The 12,162-nt window shown below is 44.2% G+C and overlaps 1 protein-coding gene across 2 annotated transcripts in view; it reads left to right on the plus strand.

The window, feature by feature from the left end:
* TMEM163 (transmembrane protein 163) overlaps positions 1-12,162 on the plus strand; it is a 331,925-nt gene that overhangs the window by 271,944 nt on the left and 47,819 nt on the right. The gene's annotated exons all lie outside the window — the stretch shown is intronic.

Raw genomic sequence — 12,162 nt, forward strand, 5'->3', positions numbered from 1 at the left:
TGCTAGATGAATGGATTCTGACAGGCCTCTGGACATGGTTTCCCTGGAACATACTCTTCTATCAAGCTGACTTCTTTTAGTTCTTTCAGTCAACTTAAATCTCAGCTTCTCTAGGACTATTCCTGTGATTTATTAATAAATATCCCCCTTTTGTACTCTTTGAGGAAAAGGACTATGTCTTATTTGTCATTGTATCTAGTGTATCACAGGTTTCTTTGCATCTGGTTGACCGTCAGAAAGTATTTCCCTCAATCTCAACATTGATGTAGTATTTATTTTAATAGGTGGTATCCATACCTTGTTAAAAAATACATAACATGCATGCTAGGGTATATAGGGAAACGCAAGCTTCTGTTCTCCACATATTTTCTGTAGAGACTGTCATCCCTCTTATTGGGTATCTCCCTGTATATATTCTGTGCATAGACCAGCAGTTAAACATTCAGTATTTGTTGTTATTTACTCTCTAAGTTTTATATGCCTCTTTGTGACCCCATGGACTGTAACCTACCAGACTCCTCTGTCCATGGGATTCTCCAGGCAAGAATACTGGAGTGGGTTGCTATTTCCTTCTCCAGGGAATCTTCCTGATCCAGGGATTGAACCTGCATCTCCTACATTGACAGGTGGATTCTTTTACCACTGATCTACCAGGGAAGCTCTAACATTCAGTATTTGTTTAAGAAAAAAAAAATTGCACAGATTATTTGCACTGAATCTTAAATATAAACTTGACTTAAATATGCTTAAATGGTTCACTTTGCATAACCAGTTTGCTTAAGTAGTAAGATTTCTTATTCTCCTGAAAAACAAGTATTACCCTGAGAGTCTCTTTTAAATCTCTTTAAAGCCCATCAATTCACTTTGTACTTCCCTAGGTTGAAAACAGTGACTGTCAGTAAATTGCCTTGGATCTCTCAAGAGCTGGTAGAAACCAGCCCTCTTTCCCCGTCTCCACATCTCCTGCCCTGTTCTAGCAGCATCTCTTTTCAAGATCATTGTTGTTACAGAATTAAGTCTTATGGGCTCTGCTAGGACCCAGGGCTGTGGCGAAGGCTCTATTTCTCTTCCAGTTCCTGTAACCAAAAATGAAACCAAAGCTGAGACTGAAGCAGTGCAGGCTTTATTGAGTGGTCTGAGAATGGAGAGGCAGGAACTTTGTTCACAAATCAACTTCTCATCCCTTGGTGAGATGGGATTAGATTTTAAACAGTAGAGACAAAGGGAGGAGGAGTGAGGATGGTGATGGGGAGGCATGTGTACCGGTTCACCAGGGAAGGGGCAGCGCTTTTGATGGCATGGGTGCCACCCTCTCTTATCCTCTTTTGGTCCTTGATTTCTGATCACGATGCAAGTAGGTGTGTCATGCTAATGTAATAAAATCAGCGTATAAAGCCACTGTGTTGGAGGTCGAGTATGTCACCATATTGGTTCCAACTGGTCCCATTTGGTTTTTGTTTTTCTCTTCCTATAGCTTCCTTATCTCTTAAAGATTTGTGATAACTCCTATTAAATGTGGGGGCAGGTGGATTTTGAGAAAGGGAGCTTCCCCAGTCACTCAGTGGGTAAAAGAATCCACCTGCAATAAAGGAGACACAGGAGGTGTGGGTTCGATCCCTGGGTTGGGAGGATTCTCTGGAGAAGGAAATGGCAATGCACTCCCGTATTCTTGCCTGGAGAATCCCATGGACAGAGGAGCCTGGTGGGCTGCAGTCCATGGGGTCACAAAGAGTTGGATATGTATGACTTAGTGACTGAGCACAAACACTGGTTCTTGTGCTGGCAGCATTATCTTCCCTTGGCCTCCCTGCCTGCACCAATGACCCTCCTTGGTCTGCTCTCAACAGAGCAGTCAGATTGATCCTGTGAAAAATAATGTGAGTCATTTCTCTATTCAATCCATTATTGGTTTCCCATCTTACTCAAAATAAAAGCCAAGTCCTAGTATGACCATGTGTGCCAGTCAGGAGGGCTCCATTGCTGTTCATTGAGAATGCTTGGTTCCCTCTGTTACCAGGCCCTTTCCAGATCCTTCAGCAGCAACACTATAGAAATGAATATCACTTCCATAAGACCCTTAGATAAGCAAACCTTTCTTATTAAGAGAGGGAGCTTGTGCACAAGGAAGAAGGCAGAAAAAAATCGTGCCAACTCCCTAAGTAGAAGGGACAAGTTACTTTTACAACAAAAGGGAGGGTTTGCCTCATGATCACTGATAATTTCCAGAAATTGTCCACCTTTTTTGATCAGCAGCAGGTGGCTCCAACTGGATATCGGCAATAGGGAGCGTTTCTGTGAAGGGAAAGGTGTGCAGGAGAATTTTCTGCGAGCAAACATCTGAGCAGATGTGTCTAAAGTTTAGAGTTGAGGGACTTCCCCGGCAGTCCAGTGGTTAAGACTTCATGCTTCCAGTGTAGGGGGCAGTGGGTTCAATCCCTGGTCGGGGAATTAAGATCCCACGTGCTGCATGGCATGCATAAATAAGTAAGGCAGTCTTATTAAACTTTTTTCTATAGTTGAACTTCTTGTCTTCTGGCAACTAAGTATATTCTTGAGTGTAACACAGGTAAACTTAATATTGTATTCCTGCAAGTCTGGCTTTTGTCTCTGGGACTTGGGTGTGTGTTCTTTCGTTACCAAGGCCTGTTTTGCCCAAGGCTGTTTCTTGGCCTTATTTCCGGAATGGCTGCGCTCATATCTTCCTGTCTCGCCTGCATGGGCACCTTTGCTCCTCATGTTCTCTGTCTAGAGTGCTCTTCCCCGGGCAGCTGTTCGGCTCACTCTCCCATCTCTCAGGTCTGTGGTTAAACGCCCCCTCCTTAGAGAAGGGTGATGACTGTGTGTAGAATACATGCCTGTTACTCTCCTCCTTTGTGCTGCTTTACGTCTGTGGAATGTTCTTGTTTGTTCACATGCTTATGTCTGCCCCTCCCTGTGTAAGCTGCATGAGAACAGGCTGTTATTCTTGTGCTTCTTTGGTGCTGAATCCTGGCACCGGAACACTGAAGGAATCAATTGGTAATTGTGGATTCAAGGAGACTGATGAGGCTCTTAGGTCTCAGCATACAGCCCCCTTGCAGCATATATGGGAAGTAGAGATACTGGGTGGGTTCTGGCAATCACTAGGAAGGTTGTTCCCAGTTCCTTTCTCTCCTTGCATCTCTCTATACCCAAGAAACAGCATCCTGAGACCTAGGGGCGCAGGAAAGTGGCCCTGGGCAGCAAGGCTTGGGTGATGCTGCTTCCACTAAGCTCCAGGTATCTGGCTGTCTGGACATTGCTCCTTGAGCTTTATGAGTCCTAGACTAGACTCCCCACCAGCTCCCCACCCTGGTCTCACTCCTCCTGCTTTGGGATGTGCCACTACCTCTTTCCTTTTGGGAAAAAAGATTGGGTTTTCCTGGCATCCTTCTCTATTGTCCAGTTGGTTACCAGGGTCCATCCCTCTGCCTCCGCAGGGTCTTTCCTATTGACCCCTCTCAGCTATCACGGCTACTCTGTAAGGGGTCATCACTCGTTTCCTTGACTACTAGCCTTGTCTCCCAGCTGATTTCCTTGCTTCTACTTTCCTTCCCTTCAACTCTGCCAAACTTCCCCCAGTCAGAAGGTCTTTGTAAAGGCCAGATCACATCATGTACCTCCCTTGCTTAAAACTGTTTAACAACTTCCTGTCACCACTACAGGCTTCCTCAGCCTTAGACATGTGTGTTCCACCTTGGTGATTTGTGCCGTACCACCTATGCCATTACTTACTTAACATTTATTTAAATATAATCATATTTGACATTTTTTCCTTCAGCAATAATATCCTTGTAGGCATGGGGTAAAAATCAGTTTTCCTAATGTATATTAAAGTATATAACTATTATATATAATACAGTGGTCTATGTACTGTCTAAGATGCATTGTAAATATCATGTTGTCAAATTCTTCAAAAAAATTGTGAAGTGGAAGGAACACTCCTAAAGAGATTCTCTGAAGCCACCATCAATCTGATATCAAAACCAGACAAAGATACTGCCAAAAAAGAAAATTATGGACCAATATCTTTGAATATAGGTGCATAAATTCTTAACAAATTTCTTAGCAAACTGTATCCAGCAATATAAAGAAAACTCATACACCATGACCAAGTGGGATTCATCCCAAGTTCCTAAGGCTGGTTCAACACATGCAGATCAATCAATGTGATTCACCACACAAACAAAAGGGAAGACAAAGACCACACGATCATCTCAGTAGATTCAGAAAAAGCATTGTGCATATCGTGGGTGATGCTGTGCCCGCCATCTCGAGGGGACTTCCAGGACACAGAGGGCCCTTCCTCACGTGGCTCTTGCATGGCTGCTCCCCTAGCCTGATGATCCAGGAGGAGCCTCTCCACTTTGGATTTCCATAGAAACAGGGCCGCACAATGTGGGGTCTTCACATCTTTGCTTATGAAGTTCCCTCTGCCTGGAGTGCCCTCCACAGCCTTATCAGCTTCTCTACTTGATGGCTCCTGTCTAGTCCTCTAGACCCAGGTTACCTGTCACACCACAGCGCCATCCTTCCTTCCCACTTGGTCCCCAGGTTGTGTTTCATCGCTTTGGTTTCTTTCTTCATTCTGTTCTTTGTGCGTTATCAGTTTTCACATTCACTACTAATGACTGTCCAGTAATACTTTTCAGGTTTCCTATCCCAGGTGTGTGCTCTCCGGAGGCTGGGGCTAGGTTTTGTTTTCTTACCTTGGCATTCCATTCACCTTAAAATGTGAATGAACGCAGTTACCCCAGTGGAGCAGTAGATGTTCTAGGATCGCTTGAGATAAGGTGAGATCAAGAGTGAGGCATGTGAACCTGGGAGATGGGGGTTAACCGGAAGAAGAGAGGGGATGCATTGATTGAGAAAGGCACCAAAGACATGATGTCCCTTCACAAGGCTTTTCAGAGTAGAACCTGCTGGACTTCCCTGATGGCTCAGATGGTAAAGAATTTGCCTGCAATGCAGGGGACCCGCGTTCAATCCCTGAGTTGGGAAGGTGCCCTGGAGAAGGCAATGGCAATCCACTACAGTATTCTTGCCTGGAGCATTCCATGGACATAGGAGCTTAGCAGGCTGTAGTCCATGGGATCACAAAGAGTCAGATACGACTGAGCAACCAGCACTACTACTACCTACTGCTGGCCCACATCAACTTACCTGGTTGTTTGTGTCTCTCTCTCCATATATATATATATATATATATATATATATATATATATATATTTAAACTGAACAGATTTTTTGGTGAATGTCTGTGTTTTCAACCCATCCATTAGAGTTCTGCTGTTCAATATGGTAGTCACTAACCACATGTGGTCATTTACTTTAATTAATTAAATTTTTAATTAATTTAAAAAGCATTAACATTGAATTTCTTCCATTGCATTAGCCACATTTGAAGTCTCTGTGGCCGCATGTGGCTAGTGGCTACCCTTTTGAACAGAACAGAATGGAACATCTCCTTCGTCACAGAAAATTTTATTGGTCTGCACTGCTCTAGAATCTGAGTCTTTAACAAATCTCCCATGCTGATTTTCTCCCTAAAATTGAAGCCAAGAAGAAAGTCCTATGTCAGTGAGATTCCACTTGGATAGGCTTAATCAGCTTGTATATTGTTCATTTGTTGAGTAAGGAGAGGTTCTTAGTGATTCAGTCTTGAGGAGATGGATGATCTTATTGTGGACAGGGTTTGACCACATGCCTGTAGAGCTCTAACCTGAGTAGCCATCCTTGGTCCAAGCCACCCTCCCCCTCACCACAGCCTGTTCACAAAACAGCAGGTGGATGAGGTTAAAGCTAAAGAGAGAAGAGAGAGGAGGACACAGGTAGAGAGAGGAGATGGAGATTTAGAGCCTATGAGGGTCAAGCAGGTAAGATGAGGAAGAACAGAAAGAGAAGGGGAGCAAACTCCTGCAGTGGAAGAGGAGGTGGGTGTTGGTGGCCATGGCGTGAAGGGAGGCAGGGAGTCTTGAATCAAATGTTGGCTGTTTGGTGAAGCCATTATAGAGAATGAGAAATGGCTCATGGCATTCCTGGCACACTTTCTCTTGTCTCCTAGCTGATTTTGTGTGTTGTTTTACTTAAAATGGCAGACTACATGTAGTAAAAGGACCAGCTAGAATGAAACAGCATTAGAAATCATACATCCCTAAGAACCACATGAACTTGTGACTTGACTGTCTTTCATTTTTTTATTATTTCATGTTTGATTGAAGATGGACCCAGATTACAAGTGCTGTGGAGGCTGGGGTGGAAAATGATAAAACATTACACTTTAAGCTGTGGACTGAATTGGTAAAATGCCAGAGCAACTGTGTTTTAAGGCTTTTGTAAATTAGGAGATGATTAGAAGAAGTTTCTCTTTGGCAAATAACTTAGAATTGATAAGACCCAGGCTTTATTCATATGATTTCAGGCCTTTAAGCCTACAGCTGACCAGGGACCAAACTTCCAACCTTCTCTCATTTGGGATGTGAGAGTGTCTGCCAATTGGTTTCCTGTATAATTTCAGAGGCAAAAATTAATGCTGACTGCAAGGTGATAGATAGATTTACAATGCTGAAGAAATTTGCAGCTTTTAGGAGGAGAAAAAATATCAGTGGCTTCAACTGTTTCTTTGGATTTTACTAATCTTTCAGATATTAATAAGTATATCTTGGACAAGATTAATACTACAGTGTTTCTCAAACTGCAGTGAGTGTCAGAAGGACTTATTAAAATACAGATTGCTAGATCCCCATCTGCAGAGTTTCTGATTCAGTAGGTCTGGGTTGACCTCCGGCATTTTCATTCTTAACAAGTTCCCAGGTGATGTGGAGACTGCTGGTCCATGGACTATGCTTTTATAATCACTGGTCCTGTGAGAATTTAAATACAGCTTCAGTCTGGATTGGGACATTGTATTCAAGGGGGGGCAGTTCATTTGAGGAGAAGGGGGTGACAGAGGATGCGATGGTTGAATGGCATCACCCACTCAATGGACATGAGTTTGAGCAAGCTCTAGGAGATAGTGAAGGACAGGGAAGCCTGGCATGCTGCAGTCCCTGGGGTCACAAAGAGTCAGACACAACTGAGTGACTGAACAATAACAACAAGCAGTTCATTTGCCTCTTTCTTTTTTTATTCAATTAAGTTTTATTTCTTTTATCTTGTATTTTTAAAAGTTGTATTGAGCATACTATAGTTGATTTATAAGGTTGTGTTAGTTTCAGGTGTAAGCAAAGTGAATCAGTGATATCCTCTGTTTTTTTTAAGATTCTTTTCTCGTATAGGCCATTAGAGAGTGCTGAGTTCCCTGTGCTGTACAGGAGGTCCTTATTAGTTAGTAGTGTGTATACCTCAATCCCAATCTCCCAATTTATCCCTCACCCCAAATTTTATTATTTTTAATTGAAATATAGTTGATTTATAATATCATGTTAGTTTCAGATATATAGCATAGTGATTTGATTTTTTTTTTTTTTTTGTAGATTGTATTCCATTAAAGGTTACTACAAGATATTGGGTATAATTTCCTGTGTTATACAGTAAATCCTTGTTACTTATCTGTTTTACGTACTGGCCTTTGTATCTAGGAAAGGGAAACTACAATAGGGAAGGCAAATGTATAGTGAGGACGGAAGAGCTCTTAAATAAGCCAGTACATGGATTAAGTAACAATCCAGAAAATTATAAAAGCCATCCTTTGCTTCTTTCTGACTCAGTGTTTTCCCTCTGTAGGGTTTGGGCTGGAGAGAGAAGGAGTTGTGTTCGCTGCAGTGACCTGGCTCTACACTGCCTTCTTTCCCTGCCAGGCCGGCCTCTCCAGGTGAAGGCCGTGGTGCTCTGATAGAGCAGGTCCCTTCCCCCATCCCTCACCGCCTCCCCACAAACCAGGAAGCAGCCCACAGTTGCCCATTCGGAAGCAGCCACATTTGCAGCGTTTGCTCCTGACCCAAATCTTCTCTGCTTCTGGGAGATCGCTGCAGTCCCAGGGCAGTGGTAGCGTGAGGATGTCACGTGAAGGCCCAGAGCCTTTGAGTGGCCAGGGAGGCTGACCACTGGGAGGGCGTAAGGAGACCTGGCTTCTGTTTCTGGGTGGACTTCAGATTCCTGGGGTGACCTTGGGGAAGCTTGCCACTCCTCCACAATCCCGTTTTGACTCCTTGTGTCTGTGAAACAAACCTCTCCCGACCCCTGACCCCTCCAGTCCATGAAATAACAGAAAAACAAAAACCTAGGTCTGGTCAGTGGCCACCAGGGCATTTAGGAGCTGATGTGCAGAACTCTTGAGTGCCTGAGGAGAAAGCTGCTGTGTAAACACAATATATTATTAATAACATGTTAAAAAAAAATGGCATCACACGCTCAGCTAATAATAGCTGCTTTCAGCTATGCGGGAGCTCTGACACACAGGCTTCCAGCAGTGTTGATGCAAGAGTGACTGGCTTCTGAATTTGAAACACATTTAAAAAAAGATGAAAATAGGTTTTTAAAACATTTGGAGCGTATTTGTAGGTATATTTTTGAGGCAAATATGATAGATCTGTAAAATTCAACATGAATAAACAAATCATCAATTTCTTTGGATTTTTTTTTTCATTACATTTCGGAGTTGTTTTACAGTGTGGGCTATTCCATAGGCGTTTTGGCTCAAGTGTTAGGAGTCTCTTTCCTCTTCCCATCCCCAGTGGTAAGTGGTTGATGCCCCTTTAAACTCTATGGGGGGAAACTTACAAATCAGTCAGTGGTTAGGTAATCAGTTAATATAGGGAAGTGGCTCAGCTGGTAAAGAATCTGCCTTCAATGCAGGCCACCCACTTTCGATCCCTGGGTTGGGAAGATTCCCTGGAAAAGGAAATGGCAACCCACTCCAGTATTCTTGCCTGGAAAATTCCATGGACAGTGGAGGCTGACAGGTTACAGTCCATGGGGCCACAAAGAGTTGGACATGACTGAGCAACTAACACTTCATTTCAGGGAGTCAGACCTTCCTGCGTGGATGCCATTTGTGGCTCTGATCAGTTAATGATTATATATACTCTACAGATGCATGCAGGGGCACCTGCCAGGTGCTGCTATAGATATTGAGATATGAAGATATAGTTCTCACCCTTAAGCAACTTCTAGGTAGTTTTGATTGAAGGTATATAAGCAAGATATTATGTAAGGAGACCACTGCATCTTTTATACCTGTCTCCTTAACAGAATCCAGCAAAACCCAAATCCACTTTTTGTGCGTTATCAAGGTGTGCCTGTGTTGACTGGGAGAAAGATAGAGTCCTGCAGCACCACTGGCCCCTGTCAGGAAGCAGCTCAGACGCTTGTTCCTGTCCCCTCTGAGGGATTTGGAGATGGAGGCTTCTTGAGGATGTTGTGGTAAATGCTCTACAGAAGGTTTAGCACCCAAGTGGTGCCTCTCACTTGGGTTCTCTCATGCCTCAGTGAGAGAAGACCGATCAAATAACGGGTGCGCTGCAGGTTTCTCAGGGAACATTAGACCCCTCCTTCCTCAGCAGCTGGCGGGGGGGTCCCTTCTGTTCAGAGAAGGATGGATTTCCCCCCATAGTGGAAGCTCGCTAAGGACAGGGCCTTCCCTTGAACTAGGCCTGGGACTCAGCCCTGAGAGATTATTCAGGGAACTGCCTGGGGAGCTTCATTTTTCTACTGAAGTATAGTTGATTTACAGTGTTGTGTTAGTTTCAGGTATATAGCACAGGGATTCTATTTTACGTGTGTGTGTGTGTTTGTGTGTACGTGTGTGTATCTTCCCTGGTGGCTCAGATGGTAAAGAATCCTCCTGCAATGTGGGAGACCTGGGTTCGATCCCTGGGTCAGGAAGATCCCCTGGAGAAGGGAATGTCTACCCATTCTAGTATTCTTGCCTGGAGAATTCCATAGATAGAGGAGCCAGCTGGCTACAGTCCATGCGGTTGCAAAGAGTTGAACATAACCGAGTGACTAACACTTTCACTTTTTCATATATATGTATATACATACATATTGGAGATGGGGACGACAGTCCACTCCAGTATTCTTCCCTGGAGAATCCCATGGACTCTAGAGAAGCCTGGCGGGTTACAGTCCGTGGGGGTCGCAAAGAGTCGGACACGACTGAGCGACTAACATTTCACTTCATATACACACATACATACACACATTCTTCTTCAGATTCTTTTCCCTTATAGGTTATTGCAAGATATTGAGTAGAGTTCCCTGTGCTGTACAGGAGAACCTTTCTGTTTATCCATTTTATATATAGTATAGCATGGGTGCTCAGTTATGTCCAACTCAACACAACCCCATGGACTAGGGCTCCTCTGTACAAGAAAGACAATAGCGTGCATATGTTAATCTCAAATCTCCTAGTTTATCCCTCCCCCACTCTTTCCCTTTGGTATCCATAAATTTGTTTTCTATGTCTGTGGGTCTATTTCTGTTTCTGAGAAGCAATTTAAAAAGCAAATACAGATGCCTGTATTCACCCCTAGAGATTCTGATAAGATTGACCCTGAGTGGCAGTCCCTGGGATACTGTTCCAAAAAATTCCTCAGTGGGGTGTAAAGTGTGAGGGCTAGAAAACCTAGTTGGAGATTAAATTTATCTGAAAGGGTGAAGCAGAGAGAGCATGTGTGCTAGTCACTTGAGTAGAGGCCTGACTTTTAGGCTCTTTTCCTGAAATGGCACCTCTCATGGTCCTGTTTGCTAGCAGGTAGAAGTGGTTACTTCAAGTGCTGGGCACAGTGGGTCCATAGTCATCAGCCCTGTGGGATAGCTGGGCCTTGGGCCAGTTGCTTTGGGAGCTTTGATCCCCCAAGCCCTGGAATCCTTGTCCTGCCCTGGTGTCTGGTCACTAAAGGGCCCTCCAGGAAGCCGTCTCATTTCTGCATGATGCCCCTCTTGGCTGTGGTCCCCTCCAGCTTGATCACCCTGCCAGGACTGTGGTGACCAGCGCCAGGCACTCCACCTTCTGTAGCCTTCTTCATTTCTGCTGCTGTGTCCCTGGGTGCTTTTTGCCTGTAATCTCGACACACCCACACCCACCCACCCACCGACCCCCACACACCTACCTGTAATCTCTCCACACACATGCAAGCACACACACTCACACCCCACCATCCCCCACCATCCCCTCAAGTGTATGTTTGCCCCCAGGCTCCTTATGAGGATGTATGGTGCCCGGGGTGGATCACCTGCCTGGTCTATAGGTCCAGGATTCTCTTTAGCTCACGTCTGTACCAAGAGCCCCAGCCTGCTTATTACTTTTCCTTTGTTCTTTTGTGTTTCACCCCAGCCCACATTGATCGCTCCTTCCTGTGGTTTTGATGTTGTGATTTTACTTTTTGGCCTCATGCTAGAGCATGTGGGAATCTTAATTTCCTGACCAGGGATTGAACCCCCTGCATTGGAAAGTAGAGTCATAACCACTGGATTGCTGCTGAAGTACCTTCCTATCTGTGTTTTTGAGAGAATAAAACCTACTACTAATGTGTTGATAAGAAGCCTTTGGAGTGAACTCCATGCACCCTGTTTACCTCCTTATTTCTGACCCTTAGGTTTGGGAAAAGGTGTCTGTCTATAGGCTGGTTAGGATTCTAAGTAGGTGCCTCTTTGGGTCCTTCTATTAGTCTAGAACATGGTAATTAAAGCATGGGCAATGAAAAATGGTTTTATTTTGTAGCTTGGGAGGAGAGCTGACAAGGCTGCTAGGTGATGGTGACCTCAGGTTGGGGCAGGAATGATGTAGGGCTTCTTGTACTGGTTTCTTTTCTATTTCTTTTCGTTTTCATTTGGTATTTTGACCCTTGTATCTCTATCATCATTTCCTCAGGTTTACTTTCATTTTCTGTATTTTTCCCTCCTGTGAGTGTCTGGGTTGCCAGCTGGTGCATCCCAAGCCCCATAGTCATCCTCCTAGCTCCACCCCACTCCCCTGGCTGGGTGTCCTCTGACTTTTCCCATGACCTCATTCCTAACTTGCTCTCACCTCTCCTGTGCATGGTGTCTTGGTTGACTTCATCCTTCCTTTTCTCCTCTCATTTATTTTTTAAAAGAATTGCTTCATCCTGCCATGAACACTCTTTATTTTTTTTTTGCTTTTAATTTTATTTTGGAGTATAGTCAGTTAACAATGTTATGATAGTTTCAGGCGGACAGTGA

Source organism: Bos taurus, chromosome 2, assembly GCF_002263795.3.
Source record: "Bos taurus isolate L1 Dominette 01449 registration number 42190680 breed Hereford chromosome 2, ARS-UCD2.0, whole genome shotgun sequence".
NCBI classification, from domain to species: Eukaryota; Metazoa; Chordata; class Mammalia; order Artiodactyla; family Bovidae; genus Bos; species Bos taurus.